A 16,283-nucleotide genomic window follows, 5' to 3' on the forward strand; every position below is an offset into this window, starting at 1 on the left:
AGGTTCTATACAAGCAGACTCAGTTTTATACTGACTTTAAAACCAGCCTCACGGACAGATTAACTGGTCAGGTGTGCAATGACTCCAAGGAGATCGCCACGCCTCCAATATATACTACAAAGAAAAAAATAAGGGGTTGGGTCAGCACAACCTGCTGCAGGTGCACATCACTATGGCGAAATACATATACAAACGGAAAATGCAAATGTGATCGCACACTACATCCAGCACTCTGCCCTCCATGCTGGATGAGACATTGGTTTATATTTTGGCCAAAGCATAGTAAGCCACTCACCGCGTCAAGGCTGTCTCATGAGTGGTCCCTAACTCTTGTTCCTACCTGTTCATGGGCCATGACAGCCACATAAAATCCAGGGAATGCAGGTCAGCATGCAAGCCAAGTACACTTTGCTTGTAACCCCGTCCGGTGCCATTACAGCTTTCATCGGATCCAGGGATGCAAGTACCAACATGCATGCTGAACCTACCATATTCTTTGTAGTATATATTGGAGGCGTGGCGATCTCCTTGGAGTCATTGCACACCTGACCAGTTAATCTGTCCGTGAGGCTGGTTTTAAAGTCAGTATAAAACTGAGTCTGCTTGTATAGAACCTACCATTAGCCATCTGGCTCCAGGAGAAGTATATGGTAGGTTCAGCATGCATGTTGGTACTTGCATCCCTGGATCCGATGAAAGCTGTAATGGCACCGGACGGGGTTACAAGCAAAGTGTACTTGGCTTGCATGCTGACCTGCATTCCCTGGATTTTATGTGGCTGTCATGGCCCATGAACAGGTAGGAACAAGAGTTAGGGACCACTCATGAGACAGCCTTGACGCGGTGAGTGGCTTACTATGCTTTGGCCAAAATATAAACCAATGTCTCATCCAGCATGGAGGGCAGAGTGCTGGATGTAGTGTGCGATCACATTTGCATTTTCCGTTTGTATATGTATTTCGCCATAGTGATGTGCACCTGCAGCAGGTTGTGCTGACCCAACCCCTTATTTTTTTCGATGTCCTATTCTTGTCCGCGGTTGCGGACAAGAATAGGCATTCTCTATATAGTGCCGGCCTGGTGCGGTCCGCAAAATGCGGAACGCACACGGCCGGTATCTGTGTTTTGCAATTTTTGGACCGCAAAACACTTACGGTCGTGTGAATGCACCCTTAAAGGGACAGTCCTCAGTTTGTCTACAGTGAAGAATGGCATAGTACAGGGATGCCCAACCTGCGGCCCTCTAACTGTTGCAAAACTATAACTCCCAGCATGCCAAGACAGCCTACAGCAAGGCATGATGGGAGTTGTAGTTTTACAACAGCTGGAGTGCTGAAAGAACATAAAGAACTGTTTTAGTTCATTACTAGTCAGATGCACCATTCAGGGGTCTGGGAAAGCCCTAATAAGAGCTGTAATGGTGGCCATATTGGTTCCCCAAGACAGCTGAACCGAAGAGGATGACTCACGGACTACTGTGTGGACATCATTCGGGACCACATCCGTCAGCAAAGGCGAGCACCGACTCTGGAGGACTGTGGATAATCAAGTATACCGTTGATATGGGTGGGATGTAATACTACATTTCCCCTGTAGAGGTCACTGTAGAGAAATTATAGAATGTTTTCCCCATGTATGTCGGCTGATTGCCAGGGATTGCTGCAGCCGGACCCAGAGAGATCAGTTTATTTCTGGGCAAACTTTTATTTTAAAGAGTCTTGTGTAGTTGGGACAAACCCTTAAAAGGGGTTTTATGAACAATCTCATTATCTTATCATTGGGGTTTAGCATTTACCTTCATGGCTGTGGGAAGGGAAGCAGGGGATTGAGAAATGAATCGGTACAGAATAATAGGCAGGGTAATCAAGTCTGTGGGATGCAGAGGCATAACGTACCTCGTGCCTCAGGAGAGGTGTTCATTTTAATGGCAGATTTGGCATGTTGCTGAGGGATAGAGATGTAGGTTTGTATTAGAGTACAGAGTAGGAGATGTAGGAGGTTTCATTGTTTGGGGTGAGGAGGATACAAGATGGAGAAGGTGACAAATGTCCCGGTGTCTGAGGGTAATGCAGGGTCGAGTCTTGGTTGTATGATGCATACAAACATTTTACAAGATACATGGATACCTCTCCGCTGAAGACGGGAATCAATTTTAGGATTAGAATGATATCTTACATTTGAAGGGGTTGTCGTCTCTGGAAAAAACAACAATAAACTGACCATAGATGGTCCTGCTGCAGGATCCCCAGCGATCAGCTTTAGGAACCCTCCAGGAGCTGTGCAGTTTCCCTGCAGCATCACCACAGGCGAAATGAAGCATTACACATTGCCCAGTGGTCAATTCATGTATTGCATGGAAGTGCTGGGTCCTCCAAGGAAGGTGATTTCCACTTGAGCTTGAAGCGGAGGTCCTATTATCTGAGAATATTGGTTGTAATTAGTGATGTGCAAAACGATTCGTAACAATGAAATTTGTTCAAAAACCAGCCTCCTTGAGCAGCGAAGGGCCGGTCCCGCTTCTCAAGAGACTCTCTGCTCAAGGGGGCCAAGTTTTGAACTAATTTGACTTGTACAAACCAATTTGCTTATCACTAGTGGTAACCATACCTGCCTGCATAGTATTGGGGACTTTGACTTTGTCTTTGTGATTAAAGATTTTCAAGATCTCTGCTTGCTATTTGTGAATGGATACCTTATTTATATCTAGGGTCTAAACAAAAATAGTCCTGAGCATGTCCACAGTCCCATTACTAGAGAGGCACTCTGTCACCAAGCCACTTACCTGAGTCACTTGGACATATCTGGATGCAATTAGGACCTTTTCTAGTCCCTAACAGCAAGCAGAGATCTTGAAAATTTCAGAGAAGTGAAAGACAGACATTTTCATTATGCAGCAAATATACTTTATATAAATGTGGAAATCCCTTTTTTGTGAAACTCCATCTAGGAACTACTTTAAAGGGAACCTGTCACCTGGATTTTGTGTATAGAGCTGAGGACATGGGTTGCTAGATGGCCGCTAGCACATCCGCAATACCCAGTCCCCATAGCTCTGTGTGCTTTTATTGTGTATAAAAACCGATTTGATACATATGCAAATTAACATAAAAGAGTCATATCTTACTTATGTGACCAGAGAAGAGTCATATTTTCAAGCTCTGACTCATCTCAGGTTAATTTGCATATGTATCAAATCGTTTTTTTTACACAATAAAAGCACACAGAGCTATGGGGACTGGGTATTGCGGATGTGCTAGCGGCCATCCAGCAACCCATGTCCTCAGCTCTATACACAAAATCCAGGTGACAGGTTCCCTTTAAGGCAATCGCATTATCAGTCATAACCTTTGAACACCATGTTGCTTTCATGTTAGAGATACTCTGCAGATTACTTTCTTAATATATCTGTTGGGTTAAAGGTTAGTTTTTGATACAGAGCTCCAAATCCCCTGCAAAGAGAAAAGAGTTACGGTAATTGTTAAGATTCTGTTTGCCTGCAGTCACCACTAGAGGGAGCTCACTGCATTAAGTTCTACTGTTAACAGTGTGCAGTGAGCTCCCTCTAGGGGTGGCTGGAGGAAGAAATTATTTTATCATTAAAGAGGACCTTTCACTAGTTTAAAAACTAAAAACGAACTATATCAGTGGGCACGAAGCGGCGCCCAGACATACTAGTAAGTGCAGGGGACCCATGGGCGCCGCTTCGTTCGCCCGGTATAGGCTTCGGTGTCTACAGCTCCCTCTGTTGTACGGGGCAGAGTTTTTGTATTAGGGTTGTCCCTTGCTGCAGCGCTGGCCAATCGTAGCGCACAGCTCATAGCCTGGGACTCCCAGGCTATGAGCTGTGCGCTACGATTGGCCAGCGCTGCAGCAAGGGACAACCCTAATACAAAAACTCCGCCCCGTACAAAAGAGGGAGCTGTAGACACCGAAGCCTATACCGGGCGAACGGAGCGGCGCCCAGACATACTAGTAAGTGCAGGGGGACCCCTGGGCGCCGCTCTGCCCACTGATATAGTTAGTTTTTAGTTTTTAAACTAGTGAAAGGTCCTCTTTAAACTCTTTACACATGAGATTTGGAGCTCTGTGTAAGAAAAAAGAGAGCTTTAACCCTAGATATGTATTAAAATATTAATACTGGTGGTCTGACTGGTGGGAGCCCCCATAGATCACGAGAACGGAAGTCCCAAATTACCTGGTCGGGCATGCACACAGCCCCTACATCCATTCTGTATGGGACTGCTGAAGATCGCTGAGTGCTGTACTCTGCTGCTTTCATAGAATGAAGCAGCAGCGCACATGCCCAACCTGCAGGTCTGTTCAGATATGGGGACATGGGGCGCCCATTCTCATGATTGGTGGGGGCCCCCAGCAGTTAGATACCCTTGTATCTTAAGACAACACCTTTAAAGGCTATGGACAAAAATATAAAAAATATGGCTTAAACAAGTGTTTATGAAGTCAGAAAATCAGAGATAGGAGCTACACATGAGCCGTCAGATGATGGGATTCAAAGAAAACAGAAACAGACAGCCTGAAAACAGACAGATTTTTAACCCTGTTTCTCAGAAACGAATTAATATTTTTAATAAAGAAAAAAATGCAATCATAAAAAAAGTCTATAGCCTTTAAATGTATAGTATTATGTAATAAATGAAGTAAAAAATTCCTGTAATTACAGTAATCAGTCCCCCATTAAAATAAAGATCGTATTGAATATATATATATATATATATATATATATATATATATATATACATTGGGGACCCTGGAGCCCAAACAACCATGGACAAGATTTTACTGTGCAAGAAATGTGAAAATGTGACTTTACTTACCTTGTCCAGATTTTGAGGGATGTAATGTTTTCTTCTCTGTTTACATCCGAAGCGAAAGTCATTTAATACATGGTAGGAGCTCAGAAGTCAGCTGCACAGTTAAGGCAGTTACCTCACATGGCTGACAACTAATCAAATTAGGGCAAATGCAGTAAAACAAAGGTAAATTGTAAAAAGTGGAAATACGTGGCCAGGTGCACCATGGGATATGTGGGAGCCAATAAGGTTGTGGTCTACTCTATGGAAGCTGGTTGCTTAAAGGCCATCTGTCAGCAGATTTGTACCTATGACACTGGCTGACCTTGGCAGCTGAAGACATCTGTGTTGCTCCCATGTTCATATTTGCCCGCATTGCTGAGAAAAATTATGTTTTAATATATGCAAATGAGTCTCTAGGAGCAATGGGGGCGTTACCATTACACCTAGAGGCTCTGCTCTCCCTGCAACTGCCAGTCATGCTCTGATTGGCTGCTGTGTGGATCCCCTCCCCCCATTGTATAGTGTTTGTTGTATGATCAGTATTTTTACTTTGTGTCTTTGTGCTGTTGCAATTAACCCTGTGAGTACCATGACCCTGGGATTGTACATTGCTGTCGTTACTTTCTTTGTAAATAAAGAGAATTTTTTTTCAGATTGACTCATCACGTGTGAGATTTAATAGCAGCAGGTCTGAGCCTTAGAGTGTGGTCACGCGTAGTCTTTTTTAGTGTTTTTGTTTTTTTGGTGCCTACTTCTTTTATATTATATCCTACAATAATAAAGTAATACCGCCATATAGAGCCATTGCACCTCTACACTTCAATACTGTCACACAGTCCTCGGAGGTCAATGCCGTCTTTTAGCATGGAGGCCGCATTTAGTCTGGGGCAACACGGCGACAAGTGTCGCGCAACAGCAAGTCTAGGAAAAGTCACATTTGTGCGACTTACCTGCAACTGTTTTACAACCTAATCGCAAGAAAGTCGCAGTTGCACACAACTTATATTGTGGTCTATGGTGGCAAAGTCGCGTGCAACTTGTGACCAAAAATCTAAGTGTTGGATTTTTTTTTGCAACATTCGTGTCACAGTCGCAGTATGTCGCCGTCACCCTATTGAGAATAATTAAATGCGATGTTGCAGTGATCATATCAGTGTCAGAATGTGCAGGGACCCCCCCCCCCCCCAACTGTTTACACCCATCTGGAGCTTCATTGCTAACTGCTGGCAATTCATTCAGAATGTCTAGAAGGAACAAAACATAGAGTCATAGGAACAGATGCTCCAGAATTGTTATTACATAGGGAATACAACCAGTTACTAAAACAGACATTTCAGGAGAGGGGGCAGATACTCTTTAAGGGGCATCATGCTGTGTGGGGGGCACTTAAAGGGACATTACACTATGTGGGGGTCATTTAAGGGGGCCTCTAATTGTATGGGGCACTTATGCGGACATCTTAATATGTGGGGGTCACTTCTGCGCGTGTGGTTGTGTATGCTGTACTTTGTGTACTGTATGAGGAGAGCAGGGAGTAAATCAGCCAGCCCCTTAGGTACAGTATCCAGGTGTGGCTGGTCCCACCCCGCTTGCTAGGAGGCTGCAGTCAGAGGGACACATTTAGTAAGACTGGCCTTTTACGCCACACTGCCGTAAGATTCGTCTAGTGCAGGGGTCTCAAACTCGCGGCCCGCGGGCCATTTGCGGCCCTCAGTACAATATTTTGTGGCCCGCACCAACGGCCGGCCTGCGCAACAATGAATGAAAAAAAAAAAATCATCTGACTTACTGTAGTACTGCTGCAGCGCCGCCCGCCCAGCCTGCGAGTGCCGTCATGGCAACACATGGGCTCAGGGCAGGCCACGGGGTGTGACAGGGTGAGTGAGCAGCGCCGCGGCGGCGGGAAGCAGCCAGAGCAGAGGGACTGTCAGAGGCGAGCAGTCTGACACAGCCACAGCGGTCAGAAAAAGATTGAATTCAAGAGTCGCAGGCAGCCGGCAGGAGAGTCAGGACAGGTCAGGTTGTGTTATGTTAGGGTAGCGAGTGTGATGTGAGTGACAACACAACATGGATGGCATGGAGGGGGAGAAATATGATAACATGGATGGGGGGGGGGGAAGAAATGTGACAAGATGGAGGATGGAGGGAGCCAGAGGGGGAGAAATGTGACAACATGGAGGGAGCCAGAGGGGGAGAAATGTGACAACATGGAGGGAGCCAGGGGGGGAGAAATGTGACAACATGGAGGGAGCCAGGGGGGGAGAAATGTGACAACATGGAGGGAGCCAGGGGGGAGAAATGTGACAACATGGAGGGAGCCGGGGGGGGGGGGGGGGGAGAAATGTGACAACATGGAGGGAGCCAGAGGGGGAGAAATGTGACAACATGGAGGGAGCCAGAGAGGGAGAAATGTGACAACATGGAGGGAGCCAGGGGGGGAGAAATGTGACAACATGGAGGGAGCCAGGGGGGGAGAAATGTGACAACATGGAGGGAGCCAGGGGGGAGAAATGTGACAACATGGAGGGAGCCGGGGGGGGGGGGGGGGGGGGGAGAAATGTGACAACATGGAGGGAGCCAGAGGGGGAGAAATGTGACAACATGGAGGGAGCCAGGGGGGGAGAAATGTGACAACATGGAGGGAGCCAGGGGGGGAGAAATGTGACAACATGGAGGGAGCCAGGGGGGGATACATGTGACAACATGGAGGGAGCCAGGAGGGGGGAGACATGTGACAACATGGAGGGAGCCGGGGGGGGGGGGAGACATGTGACAACATGGAGGGAGCCGGGGGGGGGGGAGAAATGTGACAACATGGAAGGAGCCAGGGGGGAAGAAATGTGACAACATGGAGGGAGGAGCCAGGGGGGGGGACATGTGACAACATGGAGGGAGTGGGGGGGGGGGAGAAATGTGACAACATGGAGGGAGCCAGGGGGGGGAGAAATGTGACATTTAGGGGGTGAAATCTGACATGGGGGCATGATTGCTGACATGGGGGGCTGATGGCTGACATGGGGGGTTGATGGCTGACATGGGGGGCTGATGGCTGACATGGGGGGCTGATGGCTGACATGGGGGGCTGATGGCTGACATGGGGGGCTGATGGCTGACATGGGGGGTTTGTGGCTGACATGGGGGGTTGATGGCTGACATGGGGGGGCTGATGGCTGACATGGGGGCTGATCTGATGCATTGGGGGGCTGATCTGAGGTCTGATTAACATTGGGGGTCTGATTGCTGGTCTGACCTGAGGTGTAATAGAAAATATTATTTTCTTATTGTTCTCCTCTAAAACCTGCGTCTTACAGGGCGAAAAATACAGTTCTCAAGCCAGCGAGGGGGGGGGGGGGACATGTGTCGTGACTTAATGATGATCATCTTCAAGCCATACTGAGGGTCTCAACTGCGTCCTCTCTAAAGACAAATGTGGTTCAGATTTGTGAGAAGAAGCGCTGTCAAGTCTCTGGCAGCAAGGAGTAGGCAAAAGATGCCATGTTCAGAAGAACTGTTCATGATCTTTACTCAATGTTCTATTCATGTTCAGAAGAAATAATTAAAACTGTTAATAATGACATTTGAGGACTTTTTTTTTGTGAAATCCCTTATGCGGCCCAGCCTCACCCAGACTCTGCCTCCTAAATTGAGTTTGAGGCCCCTGGTCTAGTTTATGACGAGGCATGCGCCTCCTTGCGCCTAGCATAAAAACGACGTCAGCTAACATTAGTGTTACTAAATTTGCCAGGGCTGGAGTCCCGCCCCAGCGCGGCCCCCAACATGCCCACACTCCATCCCTGTCCCGCGCAACCGGCAAGGACAGTGTAAAACCAACCATGTGACTAAATATTTCATTTAAGAGGACTTGTGACTATTTTACGTCTATAATAGTTGCAAGCAGTGGCGTGCCTAGGGTGTTTGGCACCAGGGGCGGGTCCTTTTTCTGACCCCCCCCCCCCCCCCCCCCCAATACTTTTAAAAAATTGTACAACCTTCACAGTAGTTTTGTACAGATGTGTGACCCCTCACAGTAGTTATGCCCTCTCTGTGCTCCTTTCACAGTAATAATCCCCATTGTGCCCCCTTTACAGTAATAATCCCCATTGTCTCCCCTTCATAGTAATAATCCCCATTGTGCCCCCTGTATAGTAATAATGCCCACTGTGCCCCTTCATAGTAATAATGCCCATTTTGCCCCTTCACAGTAATCCCATTGTGCCCCCTTAATAGTAGTAATGCCCACTGTGCTAATAATGCCCTCTGTGCCCCATCCATAGTAGAAATCCCCATTGTGCCCCCTTGACAGTAATAATGCCCACTATGCCCCCTTCATTGTAGTAATGCCCTCTGGCTCCATAGTGCCCCCTCCATAGTAGAAATGCCCATTGTTCCCCCTTCACATTAGTAATACCCTCTGTGCCCCCTCCATAGTAGTAATGCCCTCTGTGCCCCCAGCCCCCAGCTGTTTGAAGAAAGGGCAGCACTTATATGAGAGCTGCTTTCTCTGTTCTGTTCACCTGCTCGCTGTAGCATTTGCAGTGATGACCAGGTAAACAGAGGAGAGAAGGCAGCACGCATACAAAAAAAAAAGCGGACAACCCCTTTTAAAGACATACTTGGAAAACATTACATACAGCGCTACAGAACATACAGGGTCATACAGCACCACATACCTCTTACATCCAGTGACTTCTCTTCTCTGATGTAGATATTATCTTTCCTCTTCATCTCCTGTTAGACCAGACCACCATGATGACTTCTTTCAGCCGCGCCTCGTCTCTGCAGAGTTTAACAAACAGACATCTTACTTTCCTACTTTTCCATCATCCTCCCACCTTCTCAACACCCCATCCTGCCACCCCAAATACTGTGCCCACTGTGCTCTCCAATACTTTCCTGTAGAAACAGTCCCCCTGAAAATACTGGTGCCACACAGATGTGAATCAGTACAAAAACACCCCTTTATATTGTGCGCTAGTAATAAAAAAATCCCCCCTTCCTTTCAGATCACCGTTGGTGTCCCGTGCCCATGCTGTGAACCGCAAATTGTGGTCCGCAATGCACTGGCACCTTCCGTGGGGCAGGCGTATGGGGATCGCAGACCCATTCACTTGAATGGGTCCGCGATCCCTCCGTTCCGCAAAAAGATAGAGCATGTTCTATCTTTTTGCGGTGCGGAGGCACGGAACGGAACCCCAGAAAGCACTCCGTAGTGTTCCGTTCCGTGCTTCCGTTCCACATCTCCGGATTTGCGGACCCATTGAAATGAATGGGTCTGCATCCATGATGCCGAATGACAACGGAACAGTGCCCGTGTATTGTGGACCTGCAAATGTGGTCCGCAATATGGGAACGGGACACCAACAGTCGTGTGAACGAGCCCAAAATGAGATCCCCCCATCTCAGACCAAACCCACTTTAGACCTCTATGTCATACCCCATATAAGACCCCAGTTTTAAACCTCAGATCAGACCCCCATTAGACCTCCATGTAAGACACCAAACCCAATATCAGACCTTAGATAAGACCCCCATTAGACCTCCAGACCCCCATATAAGACCCCCATTAGACCTCCAGACCCCCATATCAGACCTCCAGACCCCCCATTAGACCTCCAGACTCCCCATTAGACCTCCAGACCCCCATTAGACCTCCAGACCCCCAGTCAGACCTCCAGACCCCCAGATCCCCCCAGTCAGACCTCCATACCCCCAATCAGACCTCCATACCCCCTGTCAGACCTCCTGACCCCCCCAGTCAGACCTCCAGACCCCCCATTAGACCTTTCTAGACCCCCATTAGACCTCTCCAGACCCCCCATTAGACCTCCATATCAGACCTCAGATCAGACTGTAAAATAATAAAGTAACTTACCTCTCCTGTCGCCACTCTCCCTGTCCTGGATGTCTTCTCTTCTCAGGGCCGGCGCTGCAGTCACCTGACCTCCTGCAGGGTCAGGTCAGAGTGCGCTCTGTACGTCCTGACGCTGCAGGCAGCCAGGACACAGCAGCGCGGGCCCTAAGAAGAGCGAGCAGGAGGAGGGGTAATTACTGTACAGCGCTTCTCTCCCCCTCCTCCTGAAGACTAGTGAGCGCTTCCATTATGGAAGCGCTCACTAGCAGTGGCGTAACTAGAGGTCTATGGGCCCCAGGGCAAACTTTGAATTGGGGCCCCCACCCCCATTAACCTGCAACCCCATTACCCCTCCCCCGCCACTCGCTCTGTATATATATCATTTGGCCCCCACCCAGACTATATACACTTCATTTGGCCCCCACCCAGACTATATACACTTCATTTGGCCACCACCCAAGCTACCTGCACACGTTGCATATTACGTATGTTTTTTCTCCACAGATTCTCATGTTGAAAAACCGCAGCGTATTACAGTACCAGCAAAGAGTATAAGATGCTTCTGGAACTGTATGTTGGAGGGGCTGATGTTATTTACATGGGACTGTATGTTGGAGGAGCTGACAGAAGGGAACTGAAAATGTTATTTACATGGGACTGTATTGTAGGGGCTGATCTTAAAAGGGTTGTATCATCTCAAACAATGGGGGCATATCTCTAGGATATATATACCCCCATTGTTTGATCTTGTAAACGGAGCCATGAAAGTCGCGGAGGGCACACCGTGCATGCACAGCCACCCTCCATTCATTGACGTCAGCTCGATAGAAATGAATGGATGGCGGCTGTGCATGTGTGGTGTGCCCTCCGCGACTTTCATGGCTCCGTTTACAAGATAGGTGCAGGTCACAGAGGTGGGACCTGCACCTATTAGACAATGGGGGCATATCCTAGAGATATGCCCCCATTGTCTGAGAATCTGATCATCAGTTGTGGTACACCCTGGCTCTGCTCGTAGTCTTGGTCTAGAACGGGGATCCATGCATGGCTGGGCCCACAAAATAGTGTTGGCAGGCAATTGCAAAATGAATGGGCCTGTCACTGGTATAGGCTCCGCAAGCCTAGGGGAACACTGCAGGAGGGGTTAACACTGCAGGAGGCTCCACGGGTCTGGGTGGCGCCGGCTTCAGGCGACGGACCCGACTCCTCGTATAACAGAGTTTCTCTGGTGCCTCAGCGGCGGGCACAACTATGGAGGTCGCCGAGCTGGTAGGGACGGGAACTCTGACTGCAGGCTCAGGGACATTAGAGTACATTGGGGGATCAGTATGGTCCGGTGGTATCGGTGCCACTCTGGACACGACAAGCTGGCACAGGCCATGAAGGTGGATCTCTAACCTGGCAATTTGATCCTCCAGTCTCTCGGGCGCTGCTTCACTGCAGGTCTCCGACACAGTTGCAGCAGGTTCAGGCGCTGGGTCGGAACTTTTCCCTCTCCGTAGGGTATCAAGGGCTGCATGGAATTTCTCCAAATTCTCCATATCCGCCTTTTCCCGGCGGGGCAACTCAGGTGAGGGATAGGGGCTCATTTTTCCAGCACTGTGGGTTGACATTGGGGCCGGTGAAGGAACCCCGCTCTTGGTATGTGTTGTGAGCCGGTTCCATCAGGCGCTCGGGCTCACGTTCCAGACTGGTGGGCTCCTCGGGCTCCTCCCAATCTTCTGGTTCCGGCTTGGAACGGGCTACAGCCGTAGCATACAGACCTCTCAGGCCCTCAGCGGGGGTGAACTCCACCTCTTCTTCTTCGCGGAGGTCGTGCAGATGCTCCGGCAGGTAGCTGCGCTTTACAGACCTCCGGTTCACAAACAGATCTCGGCCTGTGGAGTAGTCCTTAATAAATCCAAACCCCCGGCTTTTGTCGAATGCCACCACTACCCCCATCCTCCTTTCCAGGCCGGGTTGAGTGTTTGCGTGGCGCTCATAGACCATTTTTGCAAGTTCCTCGAAATATATTTTCTTTCGGGTAGTTTTTTGTATGGCAGCGGCTCGTATCTCGGCCATCAGTGAAGACCATTGCGCACTAGGCTGGGCAAAGTCTTTCCACGAGCCAAGGCACGGCTCAGGCTGCGACCCCGGTGGAAGGCAGGATGGCCTCTCTGGTCCCGGAGTATAGGCCGGTGGTGCTTTTTCCTTCTTGAACATAGCAGGCTCTGCAGTCCTGACGGTAGGTGAAGCCATTAAATTAGAGCAGTCTCTCCAACATGCCCGATCCTTCTCTGCACACCACTGGGCTGCTCTCAGTATTTCGCCCAAGACCTCCCACTGTTCCGGGAGGCCGCCCCCTAGGTACTCCAACATGGGGGAGGCGGAGTCCATCCTGGCAGACATGCAAATAAGCTGATAAGGCGGTGACGCTAACATACAGTCCTTCCCGCTCTCTTCAGCAGAAGGTGCCAAATTCTTCCTGCCAAGACAACACAGAGATGACGCAGCAATAAATCAGTCAGCTTAGGCGGCCATCTCTAAGCATAAAGCTGTCAATTCACTGACAGCAAGCGGTGACTTAGGAAGCGGCAAACAGTCCACAAAAATACAGTTTTCACACCGCAACTTTTCACAGTTCTTTGGCCCAACTTTTTCAAATAAACGGATAGGGCAATTTATCACTTTATAGGCAATAATGGCACACAGTTTAAATTCCACTATGGCGTAGGAATAATCCGTATCCTGTTCGTGACGCCAAAATATGCAGTACGCAGCCCTGCAGGGTGAGAGAGTGTGAGGTCACGGTTATTAGGCAAAACGAGGGTTGCTCTTGGTACTCACAGTTTTTGTATACCCTGGGCAGGCGTACAGCAGTGATGGAGAGGCTGGCACATGGATCCTCTGGGGCACTCTCTGTGTATAGGGACCAGGCCAGGTGGTAGGTGAGGTGCCCTGGCTGTTGCAGGTTTAATGTGCCGGTGGCAAGATCCCTTAAAGTTCGTGACGCCAGTGCCGGTAACGGTGGCACACCGATTTCTTGCAGTAATAAGTGAGGAACGTTGCAGTGAACCAAAACTTCCTTTTACTGAACAGTTAACTATTTACAGTCTTTGGTTAGTTCCACAGGTAAAAAGTTGTGACAGGCAGGCTTTACATCAAATGGCAGGCACAATGTTCTTGAAGAGACTCAGAGGGTTAAACACTTACAGATCAGGCTGCACCTTTCCTCAGATCCTGTCTGTCTTTGTCCCAAGGCCCGTATGCCCTATTGCTGGCTTTATCCTTGGTTAGGGAAAACTTCCTCTCGTATATGACTCCTTGCTTTAAATATATCCTTCTGCCCTTCAGCTCTCTGTTTGGCTGGAACAAGCTTGGCTCTGCACTGTACTTTTCTAGGAACTTGGTTTCTCAGGAGGCAGGCTCTTCTCCTGGTGGAAAGCTAGAAGCCTGGGCTATCTAGCTGCATGTCAGAAGCTGCTCCTCAGCTACTCTCTGGCTGAAGGTGACTCTTGGCTTCTGACTACACACTACCAACTCCCTCTCTCTGGTCTGGACCTGGCTATTTATACTAGGGGGTTCCCTAGCTCCCTCTACTGTCTAGGAGGCGGAACTACACCCCTAACAGGCCTGGTACACAGGAGATAACATAAATAACATGAAAGTTCACATTAAATTGCTATATAAAATACAATAACCAGGTGGAGAACAACGTGACCCAATTGACCCTTGTGTAGTGCCCACCCTTGTGTAGTGGGACACTACAATACAACCCCTTTAATTATATGGCACTGTATTTTTATTTTTTTATAATGTCCATAGCCATTATTTATATACATATTGTAGGAAGGCGCAAGGGTCCGTCATTGACGGAAGGTACGTGTCACCGAGGTTCCTGGCCTCGGTGAGATAAGAACCGGTTATTTAATGTGTCAGCCGCAGCTAGTGCTTGCTGACACTGTTTATTCTTAGTGTGGCTGAAAAGCCGATCCGGGCCGGTTCTTATTGGGAGCAGCCAAAGAGTAGGGTGGGTGGCTGTTCCCCACGTCCAGGCCAGGTTTTGGGCTGGGGTTTAAAAACCCAGCCAGCAGCTCAGCTGGGTGTGGATTATCCTCCATGGCAGAGGAGCTGAGGAGTCTGTGGTTTGAGACACTGAGACATTTATTTGTGAGAGCCATAGGCTGGGAAACAGGCCTCTAAAGCCTGCTGCGGACTGTGGGTGAAAATCATCTGCTGACCAGGTGAAGTCTTTTTGCACTGTGAACTTTGTGTGGTGTGAACAGGCACCAAAAAAAATGAACACTTACTTTTGGCTTGTTTTCTTTCTGTGTGAGAATAAACACTGAACTTTGGTTTACAACCTTGTTTTTGCCTCTGTACTGCGTCCGCTTACCCTGCCTACCAGAGCGAATCCCCACAATTGGTGGCTTGGAGCGGGCAAGCGCAGTGAGGCTGGCGTGAACGCCGAAATTTTATTTTTTCTCTCACGGTTGTATGTCATTTATCAAACCGGCTAGATTCAAACCGGTGTCAAGAGACGAAATGGAGGCTGTTATGAAGGCCCTTGTGGAGGCTAACCTGCAACAACGCGAGGCTAATAAGCAGCAGCAGGAGACCAACCAGTTGCTGCTACAACATGTAATGGCGTTACAGTCAGCAGGAGCAACCCCAAGCGTACACGATGCCCGGAAAGCAGTACGTGCAGCGATCCCTAAAATGACCCCCGCAGACGACATCGAGACCTACCTGGCGATGTATGAAAAAGTGGCCACCAGGGAAAAGCTGCCCCAAGACCAGTGGGCTGAGATCGTCGCTCCTTTTCTGACATCAGAGTCCCAGCGGGTGTTTTTCGACTTACCTGATGATCAAGCGGCCGACTACCCAAAGGTAAAGGGGGAGATTTTGGCAAGACTGGGGGTGAATGTGCTGGTCCGGGCCCAGCGGGTGCATCAGTGGGGGTTCAACCCTGCGGAGCCCGTGAGACCCCAGTATTATGACCTGCTTAACCTGTTACAAAAGTGGCTACAACCTGACGTGTTGAGCCCCACGGCTATGTTGGACCGGTTATTAGCAGACAGGTTCTGGAGGGCTCTGCCACCCCCTCTCCAGCAATGGATTGGCCAGGTCTCCCCAGGGAATGCGCTGGAGATGGTCGACCTGGTGGAGCGCTATGAGGCTACCCGGAACTTACAGGGGGGTTCGGTTGGGAGGGGGGCAGACAGATCCCGTAACTCTCCACCCTGGACCCAACAACCGGTGCCCATCAAACCTGCCCGGGATATAACCCCTGTGGACCCCGCTCCAATAATCTGCTGGCGGTGTCGAGAGCCAGGCCATGTTCGAGCGGACTGTCCACGTCAGGGGGAACCCATGGACACAAACTGTGGCTTCCGTCAGTCATTATATGCCAGTAAACTGTGTGCAGTGGGTGCTCCGGAGTCTCTGAACCACCTGTGCCAGGTTGAGGTGGGAGACACTCCAGCGGAGGCTCTGTTGGACTCAGGAAGTCTGGTGACTCTGGTAAGGGCTTCCCTAGTACGCTCCACTGAGTACACCGGCCGTAAGGTTGGAGTCATGTGTATCCACGGGGACTTGAAAGACTATCCTACTGCTATAGTGTCTCTGTCTACGGTTTC

Source organism: Bufo bufo, chromosome 4 (assembly GCF_905171765.1).
Source record: "Bufo bufo chromosome 4, aBufBuf1.1, whole genome shotgun sequence".
Classification (NCBI taxonomy): domain Eukaryota; kingdom Metazoa; phylum Chordata; class Amphibia; order Anura; family Bufonidae; genus Bufo; species Bufo bufo.